The sequence below is a fragment of the Callospermophilus lateralis genome, unplaced genomic scaffold (assembly GCF_048772815.1).
Source record: "Callospermophilus lateralis isolate mCalLat2 unplaced genomic scaffold, mCalLat2.hap1 Scaffold_43, whole genome shotgun sequence".
NCBI classification, from domain to species: domain Eukaryota; kingdom Metazoa; phylum Chordata; class Mammalia; order Rodentia; family Sciuridae; genus Callospermophilus; species Callospermophilus lateralis.
This window is the reverse complement of record NW_027514380.1, coordinates 12,820,133-12,841,325: the sequence shown is the minus strand read 5'-3', so window position 1 is coordinate 12,841,325 and position 21,193 is coordinate 12,820,133. Positions and strand designations below refer to the sequence as shown.

Below are 21,193 nucleotides of genomic sequence, written 5' to 3'. Positions count from 1 at the left end.
CCACTGGAAACACCGAAGTCTGCTACTGTCTCTGAAAGGCAACCACATCTAAATGGTGGTGACAGGAATGTTTCTGAAATGTCCCAACTCTTAATGACCCCCAAAGCATGTACAAAAACAACAAGATGTTTATACATAGGCAGATTCACACCCTCACACCATCTTCTCGACATGCAACGCTGGCCCAACAGCAGAAAGATTAAATAGAATATACATGACATCCACATCCTTTCCTCCCTCTGGGTCTACACATGTATGTGTCCTTGCCTGGGTCCCCAAGGCCACACGTGGTTATGGGTTACATTTTCTGCACAAGAGTCCAGTTTGGGTTTGTTTCTTGTCCAGGATGCTCTGGGTCTTAATTTTTCCGGATGTTCGCATACACCATGGATTCCGACTTGTTGATCTTGTCACTGTGATGGCCGCTGGAGTGGTCTAACTGCGCGTATATGACTGGGCCCTCGAAGAGAAGCAGAATTAGAGGTCTTGGGCGACCATGTGCCTGCGGGACACATGTCTCAACCACGGTCGGGTTTGTGGCTCTGGTTCTAAGGCACAGACCTCCCTCGTCTCTGTGTCTGCAAGAAGACTTCCCCTGCAGGACCTCCTGGACCCCTGTCCACCAAGGCTAGGCACAGGTGGTGACTCTAAAGCCAGCACAGGCACTTTGTTACACTTCTCTCGTATGTTTGGAAGCTTATGTAACAACATAACACTCCTCCTCAGGAATATCCCTTGCTTTAGTCCCACAGAACTCTGCAACTTTAGCAATAGCAATCAGTCTTCAGGACCAGATGGCACGTGTGTCAACCTGAGACCTGTGAAAACTATGGAAAACACACTCGGTTCCACTCAAAGATACCATCAATTTGAACTGGTCATTTTAGATAAACAGGTACTTTTATTTATTTATTTATTTTTTGTGTATGGTACTAGGGATTGAACCCAAGAGTGCTTTACCCCTGAGCTATATCCCCAATTTTTTTCTGTTTATTCTTTCTTTTGAGACAGGTTGCTAGGTTGCTCAGCTTGTTAGATAGATTGATTGAGGCTGGCCTCAAACTTGGGATCCTCTTGCCTCAGCCTCCCAAGTTGCTGGGATCACAGTGTGCACCACTGTGCCCACTATCTTCAGTATAACTACTGATGGCACAGTGATCCTCAAGACTCCAAATACTGTTTCTTTTATTTCCTTTTTCAATCTTTAGGTGCTGGGGGTCAAACCCAGGTTATTCTTCAAGAAAAGCAAGTGCTCTACCGCTGGTCAACACCCCTAGCCCCTTCTTTGACTTCTAATATCAGAAAACTATTCTTCCTGGTTTAAAATATGAAAAGAAAAAACCAAAGAATCACAATCCATTGAAATATAAAGAAAAATCCTTGATGGACTAAAGCACAGGTCTCTTCTCGGCAGTAAAGCAGCTGCTCAAGTCGGGGCCCAGCCCAGGGCACACAAGGAGCATCAGCCGGACAGCGGGTGCCTGCCTCCAGGGGAAGCAAGCCCTGGGCAAAGGCTGAGGTTCCCCTGGCCAGCTGGCCACACGTCTGACTTCTCCAGCAGCAATAACAACACAATATCATCCCAGGAAGGAACCCTGACAATGTGGAACTTCGTGTGTGTTCTGCGGTCTTGGGTGGTTCAAGCTCTGACTTCCCCAGGAGGGCCAGGCCCAAGGTACAGGCTGCGAGCTTGTAATGTAGCAGTACCCATGTGATTCACAGGACAGTCCCCCAGTACCACATGTGGCTCCAGCACAGGAGAGGCTCACGCATCAGTTTTTTCATCTCTAACACGGCCCTAAGAACGGTATCTACACCTGAATCCACAGGCTGAATGAGGTCCTTAGGCAACCCAGGTCTGTCTGACAGGCCAACTAAACATACACCAGTTATTATCGAGCTGCCATTACCCGGGCATCTTATTATATGAACACAATTTGAATCAGGCTGAAGTAACTGGTGGGGTAACCGGGGGGTCAAAGCCCAGGTGCAGGCATCCGCGTGGGGGTGCTCTCACTGAGGCCCCTCATGCGTAAGATCAACAGACCACACCATCCACACTGAATCACAGAGACCTCCTACCTGCATCCCAAAGCTGCAGGAAAACCAAAGGCTGATCCACAAAGATGCAGAAGATGCTCAGAGGACAGCATTCCCACAGCTGATAACAGAGCCCTGCCCATGACCACCACGGGGAGGGGTCTGCAGGGTGCAGCAGCATCTCCGCAGTGCAGTCAGCGCCGTCCACTGAGCAGGATCTACCCCTCTACTGCTAGAATCAGGGCCAGTCTCCTGACCTGCTCTGACCCACAGAATAAGGCCCGAGGGACATCACCATTGTCACACCTAGACCTCCACAGGTCTCGTAGCTTCTACTCCTGTACTGGTCTTGGGACCCACATCCAACATTCTGCGAACAAGCCCAGGCCAGCCTGCTGGTGACATGGGACACATGGCCCAACTGTCAAACTGTAAGACCACACTATGGCTGCCCAGCTGGTCATCCCTCCAGCCAACTGCAGGTGCACAAGTAAACTGGCTTGCCCCATCAACAGGAGAGCCTGAGCCAAACACACGGCAGCTCTAACACAGGAGGTAACTGAGAAACCATGTGAGTGGGAAATGCAGAGGAGCCAGGAACAGAGGCAGCACAGAGTGCACCTGCACCCGCCAGCAAGCTTCAGAGGTCAGGAAGTCCCTCCTAGAGAGAAGGCCCCACTCCCACCCAGGATGCTGCTCAGCTGTCTGAGGTCACTCCCTCTCCCCCTGGGATGTGACAGAGTGACTCAGGTCAGGGACTTTTCAGTTGAGGCCTTGGCAGAGGTGGGTCCAGAGGAAGGGAGGAGGTGCCCTGAGCTCAGGGAAGTCTGCTCGAGAGGGTGCTGAGAAGCTGAGGGTACACGGGGTCCCCATGGACCTGGATTTTGAGGGCCAATGAGACTACTCAGGACTGCAGAGGACACCATGAAACAAGATCAATTTGGAGATGACCCTGCCATTGCGGAGACAGTCACTTGTGTACGCAGAAATGATAAGAAGGACAATCACAAGACCACACCAGCCTACCTATTTTTGCAGTAAATCTCTTCTTTTGGCATTGGGGCTTCCCAGGCAAGCCCCTGCCACCGAGAGGCCACACCCAGGGCCGCCACCAAGGGGCCATACCCAGGGCTGCCACCGAGGGCCCACACGCAGACACTCCTCCCCCCACACTCTCCATGTGCTTTGTTTCGATATTTTCCCTCAAATATTGACTCACAAAGGGCCTTAAGTACTGAAAATGTTTCCAGAAACAAATGGCCCAACGTAGATCGATCCTTTTAGTGATAACTGGAGAGAAATGTACCTCTGAATTCTACTTGTATCAAATTTATTCCCAAGTAAAAACATACTGGAAGGTGGGCCAGGAAAAGAGGGTTCTGGAAGAACAAAGAGACCTGTCTGCAAACACACGGGTGCCTGAGCATGCACCTCGGCTAGCCGGGCAGCGTCTTCCCACCTGGAAGGGGTAACTGCGCCATGGTCTCTTTGAGCACATGCTCACTGCTATTGACAAAACACTCTCAGTACTCACTCCAGTGTTTGAAGAGCCAGGTAAATGGTAGCACCTAATTACAGTGGCTCTCTGAGGCAAATGGAACCAATATTGACCATCAATTCGGAACTGGAGCAGGACGGGAGGAGCACCCTTCTCAGGACCTGGCGGACGGGCTGATACCAGCTCTGCCACTGACGACTACCCTCGGCTCAGCGCCTTGGACACAGCTCAGTTTCTACAGGGGTCACAAAGAATGCAGCGTATCAGCTGCCATGAGGCAAGGAGGGAATGCACACAGCAATCTTATGCATCTCGGTGTCTGCGTATTAGAGCCAGCAAACTCTTAAATATCCCAACCACCTTTCTCCAAAATTAATGCCTTTTGCAAAACCATGTCCAGGAAAAGAACTAGGAAACCAATTCTCATCAAATAATTAGACAAAAATTATTTTAAACTATGCTTTATAAGAGATTTCTGGCTCATTTTCTCCCTGTGCTGCCCCCACTCCCACCCTCACGTCCTGACCACAGGCCTTGTGCTGGGGAGGGCTTCTGGCTCTGCTGTTCACCCTCCCTTTGCCTCCTCTGCCCCTCAAAGTGAAGCAGGGTGACATCTAAGCCAGTCAAAATTCCTGTTCCCTTGCAGGTGACTGGAAGACGTAACAGCGTGTGCCTGATTCTTGGACAATGGGATCGAGGACATGTTTGCTGGGGGGCTTCTGTTAATCAGTCTTCTTCAATTGTCACGGTGGTGACCAAGGGTGCACGCCTGGAAATTAGGGTGCTCCTTTTAAAGTTCCCTTTGTGGGGAGCTATTATCCTTTTCTTCTTATGGTGAAATAGCAGAGAGCTACTTACTCATCCACAGAGTGACCGCTGACACTGTTCAGTTCTCAGGTGGTGCCTACACATGGAAACGCAGGAAGATGAGAGAACCCTTGGGATGAACTCAAGGGAGAGTCTGTAAGCATTCCTGCCATGTCCCCACTCTGAGCTCTGACTATCACAGACCCATGTGCACATCACACAGGCCTAGGGTTAGAAGTAGGGAACAGATGAACCACACCTCAGAGACAAGAGAAGGGAAGCCCATGTTAAAAAGTCTCTCCAAGCTAACACCATTAGCTAGTCCCCAGGGTGTCCCGGGTCTGGAACACACGACTAACCCCTACAGCACTACGCAGGCCTTATCTAGATGTGAAAATCTCCCCAAGGTTGTCTGCCAGAATATCTGCAAACACTTTTTTCTACCTGGTGGAAGAGCCTGAGGTTCTCTGAACACCCCGGGAGTCTCCTGAGAGCAGTGCTGGGTGCTGATCTCTGCCTTGGTTCTGTGGCAGCTAGCCGCATGGCTTGTGTAGGCACTCAGATGCCCATGGAAGTGATGAAAAAGGACACAGCAGACACAGTCAGATAACACATCAGCTCAAACTGAAGATGGTGCATCTCCTGTGGCCTCTGCTGAGAGCTACGCTGGACAGGGCCTGGGCTCTCTGCAAAGGAAGCATCCCTGATCGTGCAAAGCAGCACCGTGGTGACACTGACACAGCAAGCAGGGTCACTCGCTTACACACCGAGGGCTTAGAATGCCGTGGAGTATCTGAGGCAAATTTTCTGACCCGGGACAGTGTCCTCCAAGGCAGTTAGTGTGACACTGAAGCCGGACAGCACAGCACACTTCACGAGGGAACACTTGCAGAAGTAAGAGGGCCACCTCTGTCTCTCACCACAGGCCAAGGACACGCGGATTGAACACCCAAGTCATTTACCCTTAGTAAGTCTAACAGAAAGGGTACAAACAGGACCTGGAAGACACCCAAATAAGGATGGTCCTCTGCTTTCCTCCCCAGGGATAAGAGACTGAACCCACATCACTGTGTCTGAGCTGCACCCCAGCCCTCTTTTTTAATCTTTATTTTTTATTTTGAGGCAGTATCTCTCTAAGAAGGCACCCAGGCTGGCCTCAAACTTGCCATCCTCCTTCCCCACCCTCCTGAGTGCCTGGGATTCCAGGTATGAGCCACCCACTCTGCTGACAAAAGTGACTTCTACCCAACCTGACCATCGCTATTTCACTTATTTTTTTTTTGGGGGGGGGGCGCTGGGGATTGAACTCATGGCCCACGAGCTACACACATGCTGCCCCTGGGCCTCAACCCAACCCTCTATCTTTTAATTCGAGTGCTCTGAGCATCATATGTAAGGTAACCATCAGTGTGGTGAGTTGACTTACTTCTTCACAAGAGACCCCTCTTGATTTGGGTTCAGTTACCCACAGCCAAACACGGCTCAGAAACAGACACGGGCAAGTCTTTCTTGCCATACTTCATTTTGGATGTTCCTACTTCTGTCCTCCACTTCACTGACCTTTTCTTCTATGGTATCTGATGGGTCTTTTATGGCACCCCATGCCTGTTCAGTTCTAAGTTCCCTTTGATTCTGTTTTGCAGATCTACATTTCCCCTCATTATGTTCAGGGTTTTCTTTATATCCTTGTGTCTATGGGATTTACAACACCTGTCTGAAGTTCCCTGTTTATGAACCTTTGCCCCTGGCAATTCACCAACGGCCTCTCAGTCAGCTCCTCCTGGTTATGAGTCTTCTTCTCCTCTTTGTATGCCTAGTAAGTTTTGATGGGTGCCAGAAATGGAGAATTGTACAGTGTTGGCTATGAGGGTTTGTTGTATTCTTCTAGAGAGTGCTATATTCCTTTTCCTTTTCTGGAATGTCTGTTTCTGGTACTTTGTGGCCACCTCACACTGCACCTACCTCCCCAAACCACTCCCCTCCTGCACTGCAGCAGCACCCTGCAGGGCTGCCAGCTGGTGGCCACAGGGCCTGGGCTCTGTCATTTCTCCTGGATCACAGAGATGTACAAGCTACTCCCAAATGTCTTAAAGCCCTGTTTCTTCTCTTCCTTCCTAACATGCTTTCAGCAGGAGAGCCACACCCAGAACCACTCTCAGTCCAAATAGGAGACTGAGGCACCAGACACAGAGAGGGAGGTAGAGGGAGAACAGGAGTCTATGCTGCCTCACACCCCAGGTTTGACCCCATCCCAGTCACCTGGCAGCAGAGCACCAGGTCTCCTCACCACGGAGCATGCCAGGGAGCAAGGTGCAGGCCTCACCCACAGGGTCTCTCAAGCACAGCTACCATCTTTACTTCCTCTAAGCCTCTGTCCCACTAGTACCTCTGTGGGCCAGGTAGCAGCCCAGCTCAGCTGGCTCTGCGCCCTGAAGCACCACGTGGTCTCAGGCACCCAGGCAGCTGCCTGGCAAGGGCACAGCATGGCCAGATGGTGCTGCCCACAATGCCACAAGGCCACTCTGTGCCAGATTCCAACTGAAGTCACTTCTCCTGCATCTCTGTAGTAGGTGGGAACTGAGCCTGCCCATCATCCAGATAAAGCCTCCCATGTCTTTCTACAGAATCCATGAAAAATCATTTTTGTTTTACACAACCCCAGGAAGATGGATTTTCCTGTGAGTTTCTTTTAGAGGACTTCAGTTCAGAACACAATTTGCTCGATTTTCCTTGGGCAATTCACTGAAGACTCTCTCAGCTGAGAAAGCCATTTCTTAATTCTACCTGGGCCACAGGAGTCACATTCTGAGCAAATAATGTGTTAGTGTGGTTGGGTGGAAACCTCAGCAGGGCAGTGTCCTCCACACACAGAGGCTGTGGTCTCTCGAGAGTGGACCTTGAGCATGCTCATGCTTGCTCGCGCTCTCTCTCTCTCTCTTTCTCTCTCTCTCTCAGCTCTGCTTCCTTCCTGAACCCAGAAGGGACAGAGACCAAAGTTTGGAGCTCGGTGCTGGGGCAGGACTGCCATCGGCCATTACCTGGTGGGATCTGGAAAGCAGACTCTTTACCAGACCCTCTGTGTTGGAGGAGGACTTCCGTGGAGCCTGCTTAACCGGAGACAAACTCTCTGATGTGTTGCACCTGATGTAATGGCAATTTGGAGAACAAATGTAAAAAGAAAATTAAAAATTAAAATGAATGAAAACAAACACAGAACAGTGAGTGAGGCCAGTTGCAGTGCAGATACGTGAACAGACAGTAGACAGTGGGCACCCGAGGGTCATCCGCCTTGAAGATGGTTTTCCACCTGATACTCGTTCTCTTAAGTGGTGGATCTATTGCAGAAATCAGTGTGGCACCACCCCTTCAGCCCCGTTTCAAATGAAAACAGGGGGTTCTGATCACAACACTGCCTGGGCTGCCTTTTAAACCCTATTTTGGGACAGAGGTCCAAAGGAGTGAGCTTATACCTTAATGCAATCTGCTTTTGCTATCATCAAAAGCAAACGTCTTCTGAATGTATTTAAAAACTACATCCAGAATGAGTCTTGGCTTTTCTTCCCCCATCCTCTGGTTCCCCATATTCTGTTTCACCACTGGTAATACAACCACACCAAAAGCAACAGAAAAAGACAAACAGCAGACAAAGAGAACACCCAGGAAGTCATGAGGGTGGGAAGTGTGGAGTGCCACTTAGCAGGAGAACTCTCCTGGTGAGAGGGCTTCAGCAGTAAGGCTACTGAGAGAGGGGATGGGAGCTCCTGGAAGGGGTCATCAGTGGTCCCTAAGGGATGTGTCATCAGCACAGCTTAAGTCCTTTTTTAAAAAAATATTCATTCTTAAGTTTTAGGTGGACACAATACTTTACATTTATGTGGTGCTGAGGATCGAACCCAGTGCCTTGGGCATGCTAGGCGAGCGTGCTGCCACTGAGCCACAACCCAGCCCACAGCTTAAATCCTTTAGGGCAGTGTTCTGAAAACTTTGGAGTTCAGGGAGGAGCACGTTTAAAGTGTCAGTGCTCAGACTGAGGCACACCACAGACACTGCATCCATTGGGACGGGAGGATGCCTGGCTGAGCCAAGGTCGTTTAATTACCCTGACATGAAGAAGGCTCAGTGACCGATGATAAAACTCATCTATGAAGAAAGAAAACAAAGATGTGCCCATGCACACAAGCGTGCACGCACACACACACTCACAGACACACACACGTGCGCGCATTTCCCATGAGAGCACACATAGCCACAGGAACCAACTTTATCTGGACATTGTGCACAGCTGCCTGACATACTTGTGGATAGACCTCGAGGACTGCTGGTTAGCAGAGCAAGCTTGTTAGTGGCCACACGGAGACATCTGAACGGACTCGGAAGGTGAACAGCGACAGGCAGTGTGATTAGTTACCACGTGTCTACTGGAGAGGAGGAGCCCAGGCTGCCACAGTCCCAAGCGTCTTCTAGTCTTCTACGTCAGCTCTCCTTAGGAGTGGGAGAGAGGCAGCTGACCAGCACACCAAGGGAGGGAGGCAGGGGAGGGAAAAAAACAGAGTGAGAAGAGCAGCACTTGTGATGCAATGCAGGGTCCTAAAGAACATCGCTCTGCCTTTATTAGCCCCAAGGCAAGAGCTGGCACGCCATCACCTGGATTAGTCCTGTGCTGAGACCAACCCTCTGCCTGCTCAGGAAAACTCTCGCCATGCAAGCTAACCACGCCAGCCCCAGAGAAGCATTCCATGCGGGCCACGCCCAAACCGGAGCACTCAAGCCCGTCCACTCGCAGCACTCCTAAGCTCCATGCCAGTAGTCCGCAGACGAGGATCCACTGTCAACCAGCAAGAGAGCGCACAGCACTCAGTGCTCGGCCAACCCTGTAGGACATCCCGCACCTGCAGCACTGTGCCTATGACACGGCCCCAGTCCCCACGCGAGCTCGAAGTAGCTTATGTGGGTTAGCTCTCCAGCCCAGGCAGGAAAGGCAAGGTCCTGCAATCAGACACACCATGCTCAAAGGTGTCTTGTGAGAAGTCACAAACAGAAACTTTTTTTCCTTGCTGGTAGATTTTTAAAAAAATATATTTATTTTTTAGTTTTTAGGTGGACTTGTGTCCTTATTAAAAATAATCCTTATTTTATTTTCATGTGGTACAGAGAATCAAACCCAGTGCCTCATGCATGCTAGGCGAGCATGCTACCACTGAGCCACATCCCCAGCCCTTGCTGGTAGATTTTATTGTCAAATCTTACTGCCCCAGTTTGGGGTAGGGAGGGAAATTACTAAAAGGAGGAGCCCCACATCATCACACCAGGCTAGGACCGTTAGGACTTCCTGACCAGAGTTTTGTATCGACCCAATGAGAAAGAAGACTCTCATTAGGTTAATGCTAAGAAATTAACTCAGGTAGGGCAAGTGAAGTCTGCAGCTTCAGAATCCCAAATGCAGAGTGGACCATCCCAAACAGTGCAGCCTACCCTGTCCAAAAGGAACCTGCAGAGCAGGGGCCAGCCTCCTGTCCACAGCCGGGAGAGGCACTGACTGGAGAAGGCTAGTTAGGGTGCAGAGGCAATGCAGGTCACTCTTCACAAGCTCTCTCCACACACATGCAAACCCTGCCTTGTCTCTCCACCTCCCGATTCAGAGTCTCTTACCCAGTGTAATCCCGCTTAGAGTTCCTCCTTCGGTACCGGACGGCCAGGATCATGCTGACCCACAACCACAGCAGTGACTATGCCCACCACCACCCAGGCCGGGAACAGCGGCAGACTCTCTGGAGAGAGAAGACGATAGCGGTGAGGACTCTGCAGGGAGGAAGGCAGCTCCCTACACAGATGGACCCGGCCCACAAGCCAGGCACCACCTTCCCCATCCACTCAGCTGTCACCTAGCCAGACACCGGTACCCAACTGAGGACACGCAAACGTTGGCTATAAAGAACCAACTACAGAACTGAGCACTTCTGATCCCTGGTCCTAAAACCAAAGCAAGACTGAGAGGTGGACTTTATCCTTTATCATTCTACTCAAAGTAGACATGAATTTCCTGCTTATTCTCCAAAAAAGGGGGGGGGGGATATTTGTACTGCTTTTAGAAATGTCAAATTTTTTTTCCTAAAAGACATCAAAACAGCATTAATTTTCTTCTTTCCCAATGTCCTCTACAACTAGCCACTATCAATTCAGGTTCTGTACAATCAACACTGAAAAGCCAATATCCCTAGGATCAGGTCCACAGGCTCCTGATGGGGGAATCAGTGACACAGCCGGACAACGGGCAGTTCCCAGCAGCCAGGGCTGGGGGGTGGGCCACAGGTCCACAGACACAGGCAGCACAGCTGTCTGGCTAAAGCGCTCCCTCAAAACACAACCGACAGGTCACTCTTGTTCCCAGTGGAACCAGGGATAGAGGACGGCCACCACCGTGGAGACGCTGAAGAGCCAAGTACCTTTCTCCACCATGTACAGCCTGATGTGCCCAGGCTGGACAATGATGTCCGGAGGGTTCTTGACGTCACAGATGTAGGTGCCATTGTGAATGAACTGCATGTTTTCTATGTTGATGAATGCATCTTTCTTGTCCAGGTCTCCAGCCCAGCTGATTCTGTCCTTAAACGGGGGTCAGTTGCCCAGGTACACTTGTCTTTGGGAGTAGTGGAAGAACTGAATTTGGAGCAAGAGCACAGTGAGCCACACTCAGTGGCAGAACCCCTGGAGCCTGGATGGACCACGGTGAGGCTCGGCAGTAGTGCTTGCCTGGCTTGCATGAGGCCCTGGTTTGAGCCCCTTCACCACACATAAGACTCCACATGGAAGAAATGCCATGCCCACAACAGGTCTCAGACGTGGAACCCAAGCCAGAGGTGCCTGCCTCTGGAGGCTGAGCTCCAGCCCCATCCTCCAGTGTCCTCATGCTCTCCTCAGACCTGCTTTTAGCAGTGAACTTTTTCAAAGACCTTCAGACCCATCACCATGGGAAGGGGACCGTCTTAGTGCTCAGATCTAAGCCATGCAGTTGTGCTGGGGGCCTGTGCTCTCATTCCTCCTGGACAAGTGACGTGGTACTGGGGACAGTGACTTGGTAGATAACCCTACCCACCTCCTGACCTCATAACCACCTCTATTCTGTGAGTGCCCATGTCCTGGCCTGGCATCAACAGTGTCCCTGTGCTTCAGACTTCTCACCTGATGGCCCACCACTTCACGGGTGGCTACCCTGCCCTCCGAGCTTGTCACCTGCTGTAAACTTCTGCCTACTCATCTCATCTCGACAGGCTGCTGTCTGAACTCGTGCTGAGCCTTCATTCCCCCTGCAAGTGTCAGAAGGGAGCTAGCAAGAGGCCGTGGGAAGTGTGGGCTCCACCCACGGAACAGGCCCATGACATGATAAGGGGTCCAACCAAAAGAGCACGTGCTCCTGCCCCTCGGCCCTCTGCCATGGAGCTGGACGGCAAGAAGGCCCTTGCCAGGTGCTGGGCCCTTGATCTTGGTCTGCCCAGCCTCCATCTATAGGAAATAAGCTTAGTTCCTTACACGTTATCCAGCACAAAATGGGCTCAGACAGGAAAGACTCACTCGACCCACCAGTCTTGGAGTGGTCCTTGATCCCTGCCTTCTTCCCAGGTGACTCCCAGCCTGCTGCCAAATCTGCTGTTCCCTGTCCTGTCTCCACATTTCCATAGCAACACCTGAGTCATGCTCATCTGAGTGGAGGCTAATCTACCTTCTAGGCTAAATGAGGGTTGGGGCTCGGGCTCAGTGGGAGAGCACTTGCCCTGCAGGTGTGAGATCCTGGGTTCGATCCACAGCACCACCTAAAAATAAATAAGTAAATAACTAAAGGTATGGTACCCATCTACAACTAAAAAAAATAAAAATAAATATAAAATGGCTAAATGATCGCCAATAAGCAGAAATAAATTAACTGTTAGTATTGCTATTTATCCAATATATACCCTGCATTTAAGCTGACTCAAAAACTCATCAGAAACTGTGAAGGGTCTGAGGTTTTAACCTACTTGCAAACTAACAAATTTCCTGGTGGGGCGTGAGAGGGAAGTTCCAGCGAAGCCTTCCTTCCATGAAGAAGACTCGGAGATGAGCCTTATTACGTAGGATGCAGCAGGAAGCTTTGACCTGCTCCCCTTGCCTCCAAGACCCCAGGGATGGCCTAGAGGGGCCTGGGCAGATGCTGCACATGCAGACCCTGCATCACTGCCGAGAAACCCAAGACAGAGCCCAGATCTCTGTCTGTTGTCTGAGACAGGGTCTTGCTGCGGTCCAGGCTTGTCCTGAACTTGCCAAGTGATCCCCTCCCTAGCCTCCCCAGCAGCTGGGACTACAGGTGTGCCCCACCACACCCAACCTCAAGTCCAAATCTTCAATAGTGGGCAGAAGGCAAGCCCAGCTCTCACCCCAAAGTCACAGCGTCTTCACTACACTAGGCATTAGGCAAATGTGTCCTCCTTCCAGAGGGGAATAGCGTCGGTCTTCCAAAGCCAGTCACCTTACCAAGAAACTCCAGAACAAGGCATTGTGCTCTTCTCCCAGACATGCAGAAACAGGACGAATGCGCACCTCCTCGACTGACACTCTCATGGCCACCCTGGAACTTTACCAGCAGAAACACAGCGACCTGCCCAAGGTCACAGGCCCTCCCGATGGAATTCAAGCCTAGCTTCAATGCCAAGGCTCATGCTCTTCCATTACTGAATGCCTCTCAGGAATGGTCATATCTTGCCTGCTCAAAGCCCTTCACTCTCTTCTTTCCCAGGAAATAAACAAACTCTCAACCCAGGAAAGAAGCCCTTCCAGCAAGAAGTCTGCCTCCCTTCCCACAGCATCTCTATCCTTGCCTGGCATTTCTGGGCCAGCAGTGGTAGCAGCTCTGCAATGCTGCCTACGGCCTCCTTCTGCAGTGGGTTCTCTTGGCAGGTGTCCTGTATTGAACTGCGACCTTAGAAGACAGGGGACGAGATGTGCTTCTCTGCACTCCTTAGCACACAGCAGGAATCACGTTTGTGAACTGAATTGATGAAGATGACCTTGGTCAAACCAGAGAAAGACAGGAATAAAACAGTGAAAATTCATAAGAAAAACCAGGCCTCATTTTCAACCAGTATTTAAAAAGTTCAAGCTGCAGGTTGTAAGACAGGTCTATCTCCTCTCAAAACACCTGTTTTCACTGTATTCAGCTGGGGCGTCTGGAGGTAAGGACGGCACAAGGCTAGAGCTCAGGAGGAGGGAAACAGAGCATGAAGGGATGAGATGGGAAGGGAGCGGGCCAGAGCTCCACACAGACTGCTCCAGAGAGCGCACGAGCCGAGGGGGAAGGAGAGGCAGGGAAAGGCAAGTGCATGTCAGACACGAGGACCCAGGTCAACAGACCAGGAGAGCTGTCCGCAACAGATGCGGGGACACAGGTCCACAGACCAGGAGAGCTGTCCGAGGTGTGCTGGGCCCTAACAAGGGCTACCTGCTCCCTGATTGAATGCATCCTAATATTTTAGAAATAAAGAATCCTTTAATCAGTAACTGCATTCTGTAGTTAACTGTGAGTATAAATTGATTAGGTAAAAATGTGAACCAGAAACAGCACATTCTTATTTGTGTGTGTGTGGGGGGGTACTGAGAATTGAACCCAGGGCTGCTCTACCACTGAGCTCTAGTCCAGGCTTCAATATAGTTTGAGACAGGTCTTGCTAAGTTGCTGAGGCTGGATTTGAACTCATGATCCTCCTGCTTCAGCCTCTCAAGCTGCTGGGATGACAGGTGTGCAGCACCTCACCAGCTCCAGCAATGCTCTTAACATTACGCCTTGTATTATGCAGGTCTTCTTCAACCCACACAACAGGGATAATTCCAGCACTGGGGTACTGCTCGGTGGTTCCTTCCCCTTTCTCCTCCTCTGCCTCCCTCTCCTCTCTTTTGTAGCACTGTGTGTTGAACTCAGGAGCATTCAACCACTATGCTGCATGCCCAGCCCTTTTTATTTTATTTTGAGATAGGTCTCTCCAAACTGCTGCAGCTGGCCTTGAACTCATGATCCTCCTGTGCAGCTCCTGAGTGGCAGGATGGCAATGTGGCCAGCCTGCTTTATTGTCTGTGGACTGAACAACTCCCTGTTCAGAGGATAGCAGAGGGAAGGCCTCACAAGTTGGCTGCAGTCTGTTGAGAGAACACATGCATGGAGTCTTCCCTCCTGCGATGCTGATGGCTTCACCCCCCACCCTGTCTAGAGCAGCTGAATGACTCTGTCCCTGGTCCTTGAGACCTCTACATAGAGTCTGCTCTCATCCTTATAGCTACCTGAGGGGAGGCTCCTTGCAGACACCTCTAGGCCATGCCTTTTGCACTCTGTCCCACCCAAAAGCACACCCACATGGCCCCATGAGGAAGCTGAATGAATCTGACACCCTGACTCTACCTCACCCTTCCCCACCTCCCACACAGGCCATTCAGAGGTCCTCCTCTTTTAAGTCCTGGAATCTGAAAATTAGGTTTAGGTTCCAGTACAGGGCAACAGCTTTCACCTGGGGGACAGAAGTCATAGCTTTGGCAATACCATATGCAAAAATTAAGCCAATTGGCCAGACAGAATGGTGTTTTTCTTCCACTCACTAGGACTATCTTGTATGTACTTGAAGTTTCCCCAGAGGAGACCCTGAGCAGCTCATGATCTATAGACAAGGGACTGGCAATCCTCTGTCCCTTCAGCAATGACAGAGGACACATTCTCAACAAAAGAAGTTAAGTCCCGAGATCACAGACTTCCGCAATCCCAACAGCCAGCAGGCAGTCACTGCTGCCGGCCTTTCCATCCGAGCTCCAGGGGGAGGTGTGGGCACTACTTGCTACATCAGGGCACAGCTGGGGGCATTGCCCGGCGAGATGGACCAGTGCCAGATCTTCCATCTTCCTCTTCTCTGGAGCCCTAGGGCCATGGAGAGCTCCACCTTGCGATGGCACCCAAGCTCCTCTCACTCCATTGACGCAGGAACACGGGTCACATTCCCAGCACGTGGACTTTGCAATGTTCAAACCACGGTGTTTCTCCGGGTGCTCTTACTTAAGGATGGGCGATGGACTCTGTTCCTGCAAAGTGCTCACAACCTAAAATGTGTAGCACTGCTGAAGTAGGGGCGAAGTTCCAAGGACATGCGACAAGACAATAGCAACACAAGGTGCATGGGGGTGGTGCCTTGAGGGCCCGCTCCCCAGGGCCTCCTGACGACCTTCCTCCTCCAGCATCCCATGTTGGGGCATCACCTCCACTTTACAGACCACCAGCCCAGGTCTAATAAGCACCCACCCTGCACCCGCCCAGTTTCTAATTAAACCCCCACCCAGGCCATGCCTGTTCCGCCCTCAGCTGCCTCTCTAGGCATCCATAGGTGAGAGAAAAGCCGTGCTGGGACCTTTCCTGAAGACCCTACATGCCTGTTGCACGGTCAGATTGTGGGCTCAGGAGGAGGTGGGAGGGGAGCAAGTCGAATGCCTAAAACAGCTGAAATGGAAACCAGGCAAGTGTTCTTCAGGCGCACCACAACCAGGGAATGCAGTCAGCTCAGGGAATGCAGGGAAGAGGACTTCACAACAGGGCTTGACGGTGGAGGGGGCGTGGGAAGTAGGCGCCAGGAGCAGGACAGACGCTGCTCATGTTCTCCTGGAGTAGAGGCTGCAGCCTACAGCAGACCAGGACCACACTCATTCTGGAAAAGGACAGTCGAAGAATGGACTGTCCTCACAGGACAGCAGGACAGAAGCCTGCGGCAGGCCTGGTGGGGCAGAGGGCACTCCTACCGACACTGTGGTGTCATCCCCCTTGGGCTGGTAGCTCCAGGAGACGGACGTCAACCAGCCAGTCACGTTAGTGGACTTGAAGTTGCACGGCAGCTTCCCCTGTGTCCTGTTTGCCACAAAGATTTCTTTGGGTGAGTACACCTCCAAGGCCTACACACCAGCTGTCCCTGGAGAGAAGGAAAGCACAGGAGTGAGGCTTGGTGTGACTACCACGCACACACTCACCAGATGACACAGAAGACACAAGGAGGTCGGCAGACACAGGAACTCACTGCTGTCACACCACCCTGCAGAGCAGGGTGGTGCGTTCCCCTAAGCCCAGTGACTCAGGAGGCCAGGGCAGGGCAACCAAGCTCCATACACCCATGGAACCTATCTCAAAACTAAAACTAAAAAAGTAAAATGGGCTGGAATGTAGTTTAGTGGCAAAGCGTCTGCCTTGCATTCGCAAAACCCTGGGTTTGACCGCCAGTTCCAAAAAAAAAAAAAAGATTCCAACCAAAAAAATAATAAGATTAAAAAAAAAAAAAAGCAAAACAGAACTATAAGTTTCTGGCAGGATATTCTAAAGATTTCCTACAGAGTAACTGCTGATGGTCTTAAGTTTTTAAGTTTTTTTTTTGTTTTTTTGTTTTTGGTACTCTCTTTTTTAAATTTTTTGACAGCAGAATGCTTTACAATTCCTATTACACATATAGAGCACAATTTTTCATCTCTGTGTAAGTTTTATCAGTTTTACTAAACCTAACATTTATGTTTTCAGAAACAACAGACGTTTTAAAAGCAGTTTTAGGTTTACAGATTAAATGGGAAGTGGAGAATTCTCACAAATGTCCCCACCGGCTTCCATTAGTCATGTTGTTCTCAGCTGGTCAGCAACCCCATCACAGAAATGCTGACTAAGGCCCACAGCTCACGTGAGGGCCACTCTGTGTGTACTCTTTGGGTATGATGACATGTGTCCACTGTCACAGTACCACACACATCTCTACAGCTGGGCCCTGGTTCACTGCCCCCAAGTCCCTGGTGACCTTTCTCGGCCTGTTTCTACCTTTGCCAGACACTCTACAGCTGGAACCAGAATGTAGCCTTTTCAGACGGCCCCTCCCAGCTGGCAAAGTTCACTTCCGCTGCCATGTGAGAGCCAGCAGCTGCCCCGGTGGCCTGTCTGTGGCAAAATGAGGCACATCCTACTCCTCTAAGCAGCTCTCAGATTTGACCCAGGAACTTTCTTCACCTACATTTAAAGCATTGAAGTATATGTTTTTAAGCTAAGAATTTTAGGGCCATATACATTTCTTTCTAACCTTCACTTAGTTTGAGTCTGTTTTTTTGAGTGAAGTTTCCCATTTTAGCAGCAATCCATAATAGTTCCTGCAGTGGCCTCTGATTTTAGATCCTGGGAACAGAGCTGTGTTCATGCAGCCAGCAATGGATGTTTTCGCTGCCATGTCCTGGGCTCAGCTAATGGAAAAGCTTCGGTGGGCAAAACACACCCTGGCACACTGAGCTCGGCTGCTCCTTGAGGCTCTTTAAAATTCTTAGCTTAAACTCACCCAGCCCTTCAAAATGAGATATTTTAAAACAAGCTGTTGGTAGTGAATATGTGCAGTGTTCTGATGATTCTTAAAACGTAACAGGCAGAAAAGGAGCGATACTGTTGCCAGGACTGATGGTCAGTTTCAGAATCTTACTGAGGCCTTAAGGATGATTCTGGCCAGAGAGAAGAGGGTACTCCCCCATTCCTCCCAACCATCTTCCGAATATTTATTCTAAGGACACAGTGGGCACTTTTGGCTATTCTGTTAAATAAACTGATAGCCACACTACATCAAGCAGATTTTTTTCTGCTAAAAGAGGGTGGATTACTATTATAGGGAAAAATAGATTATTATTTGTGGTCCAAACCTCAAAACAAGCCCTTCTTTCAGACCAGAAGCAAACCAAAGAAGTTCCTTGCTATTGTGGGTAGGCAGAAAAGCAGCCCTGGGCACTGGAGTTCAGAACCAAGCAGGAAGCCAGGAGAGCCAGTTAACCAGTTCATGCAGGAAGGGGCTAGTTAGCAGCCCTGACTCACTCTGCCCTGTTGACTAGTTGTCTCCACAGAGAACCCTACAAGGAAAGCCAGGCTTTAAAGTCCACAAACAAGTTTCCTAGGAATTCTTGAGCCAGATCATGGCCTGGCTGCAGAGCTGTGGGCTCGAGGCCAAGCAGCCACGTTTACAGTTAATGATTTTGAGAAGAAATACTATCCAATATGCCTAACCGGCTTTAGGCACTCTAGGCCCAACCTAGTTGCACCAAAGCTGGTTACTAGTTCGTGCCTTTCATTTGAACCATCCCATCACTCTGGGTAATGGGAACACGCAGCTCTTGGAGCCAGGACTGAGTCCAAATCTAGACGATCGGCTAGTTCCAGAAAGAGGAAGGGACTCCAACCAGTGAGCACATTTTCTTCATCCCCTGCTGACCATTGTCCTCCCCAGGGCGCTCTGGCTTCCCTGGCCATTAGCCCTGGCCATTAGTCAGCTCCTGGTTTCCGTATTTACCTTCCCTTTTCTGGTGATCTGGCTAAGACTGGGCCTACCCCTGCCAGTCACCCCAATGGCCACATCTAAACCCAGGTTTTTCTGGCTCGGTATTGCTGACAACTGGGCCAGATGGTGCTGTGTTGTAGGGGAATGTTTGGAGCACAGTCAAGTGTCGGAACTAGGTTCCAGTGCTCTAGACTCTGTGTCAGGGCCTGCATCCTCGCCAGTCCTCACAGTCAGGCTTTTTGACATCTCCTCCTGGCTTCCCAGTGCCCCTGCCACCTGGTTCACTGATCCTGCTGCCAGGTCTGAAGCTAAAGCCCACCGTCCCCCAGCCACCCAGCACATGCTCCCCAAGTCCTCCTGTATGCACTGCTTCCCTGCCCAGCCTCCAAAGCACACAGCCACAGGGTGGACTTCACCCTCCACAGGCGGTCGCTGACCTCCAGGAGACCCTGCCTTTCTCACTTGTTGTGGGGACAACCTGCAACTCCTGCATACCAAGTGTGCTTCAGCCACTCCCAACAGCCCTGCCTCTTATGAAAAGCTCCTAATGCATCCAGCAGTCTGTCCACATGTCCAATCCACCCATCACTGCAGCCAGACCAGGGAGAGTGCCTGGATCCAGCTGGCCAGACTCAGCTGCCAACCAGTCTAATAAGAAAGCCAAGAATATAAAAAGGAAAAGCAAATTTCACGCAGCTTGATTGAACCAGGAGAAGCAGCTAAATTTCTCTGCCTGTCCCAATAATTCAGTTCTGTCTCACTGCAACAAAAGCCAGTGACACCCACATGAAGATTCGCCAGGCTGTGCTGGCCAGAGAACATCAAGTTGAGATTCCCTGCCACCAGGCAGGCCAGAGGGTACTTTTCCTGTTTTCATTCTCGGCATGAGGCAATCTGGGATGCAGAAAAGCTCTTCCCAGCCCACTTTCCTCCAAATCTCCACCTCTGCCAGCTTCTCCTTCTTACTACTGACTGACTTCCTGTTTCCCTGAGAAACCGAACACCGGGAAGGGAACTTCTCACACCCCCAAGCCACCTCTGCCCCCACAGCGTCTGCCCACAGGTCCTGCTTTCCCGCCACAGGCAAGCGGGTGGTCTTTGCAGAGACACCTGCAGCTCCTCTGCCCTGCCACCCGAGGACGCCCATCCGGCAATTCTCCCTCTTGCCCCTGATCTTTCCTTTGGCTTTGAAATCACCACTGCCAGCCATTTAAGTGCCACATTCACGCTCAATCCCAGTTTTAAGGGCAAAGCTCAACCCTGCAGCTGTGGCCCTTTCGTCCTCTATTTACAAATCTTAAAAGAACTGTGTGCCTTGTTCACCGTGTCCAGTCTCCCATTTTCTCCTGAATGTGGATATTCAGCCTTCACCTCCATGACCACACTGGTGACTACACTGGTGCTGTCCTTCTCAGGGGCTTCCGCGACCTCCAGGTGGTTAGATCAGGGGGTTCGTTCTCAGTTCGTCTTACAGACCTACTTCTGGATCCCACTCCCCCTTGATTCTATTCCTATCCTATTGCCGCTCCTTCCCTGCTCTCCCTGACCTCTTCTGTCCCTGTCATTCCCTGAGCACTAGTCAATACTCCTCTGCTCATTCACCCAGGCTCAGACTCCGAGCAGCTCCACATGCCAAGCACACGCTTCGCCCCTTACCAGCGTCACTTGGCTGCCTCAAACTCAGCTCCTGAGTCCCACCCCTCAATGTACCTTCCCATCCTCTTCTCCCTCAGCACATGGCAACCAGCCTTCCAGGGGCTGGAACTCTTATCTGACTCCTGCTCACCATGGCCTCCAAAGCTGTGGGCAAAACAGATGATCTCTACTGAGACCAAGTGACTAGAGCACGAAGCTCCCTGCCCCACCAAGTCGTGGTCTTGCTTGTAGACTGCTGCAGGGCCTTACTCACTGGGCACACTGGTGTCTTACCCACTGGGCATGGTAGTCCACAGAGCCAGAGAAATGATGTGAGAGATAGAAGTTAGATCCTGTCTCTGCTCAAGCTCTCCATGGTTCCCATGTGGGGATGGGCTCAGTCCTTGCATTCTGTGGCCAAGTCTCGCAAACCTCTCAGACCTCATCTCCCACCATCTTACTCGGGCTCTAGCAACCACTTTGGTCACCTTGTGATGAAGGTGACCATTGACTAAGGTATCTCAGGACAGAGGATGCTGTGGATGGGGAGATTGGGAGCCCTGGGACACTGTGACACTATGGGGGACAAGGAAGAGAATGCCTCAGGTAGGGAGGGTTCAGTGGGAACGCTTGCTTCAAGGTGCACATGGTTTCCATGCACCTCACTGTCTGCAGAATCCAAATGCCTTTTCCTGTCTCTCTTTGTGGTGCTCAGGATTGAACCTAGGGCCTCATGCATGCTAGCAAGCACTCCACCACCATGCTGTACCCCCAGCCTGGAATCCAAAGGACTTTGGACAAGCTCGCTGCATCAGTCCCTGACCAAGTGAATGTGAGTGTGAACAGCATCTGTTAGCGATGCTGTCTTGTGTGGGAAAGA

At 50.9% G+C, this 21,193-nt stretch overlaps 1 pseudogene; it reads right to left on the bottom strand.

Moving 5' to 3' along the window:
* Window positions 1–358: 358 nt before the first annotated feature.
* On the bottom strand, window positions 359–20,618 carry LOC143389088 (myelin protein zero-like protein 1; annotated as a pseudogene).
* Between the last annotated feature and the right edge of the window lie 575 nt (window positions 20,619–21,193).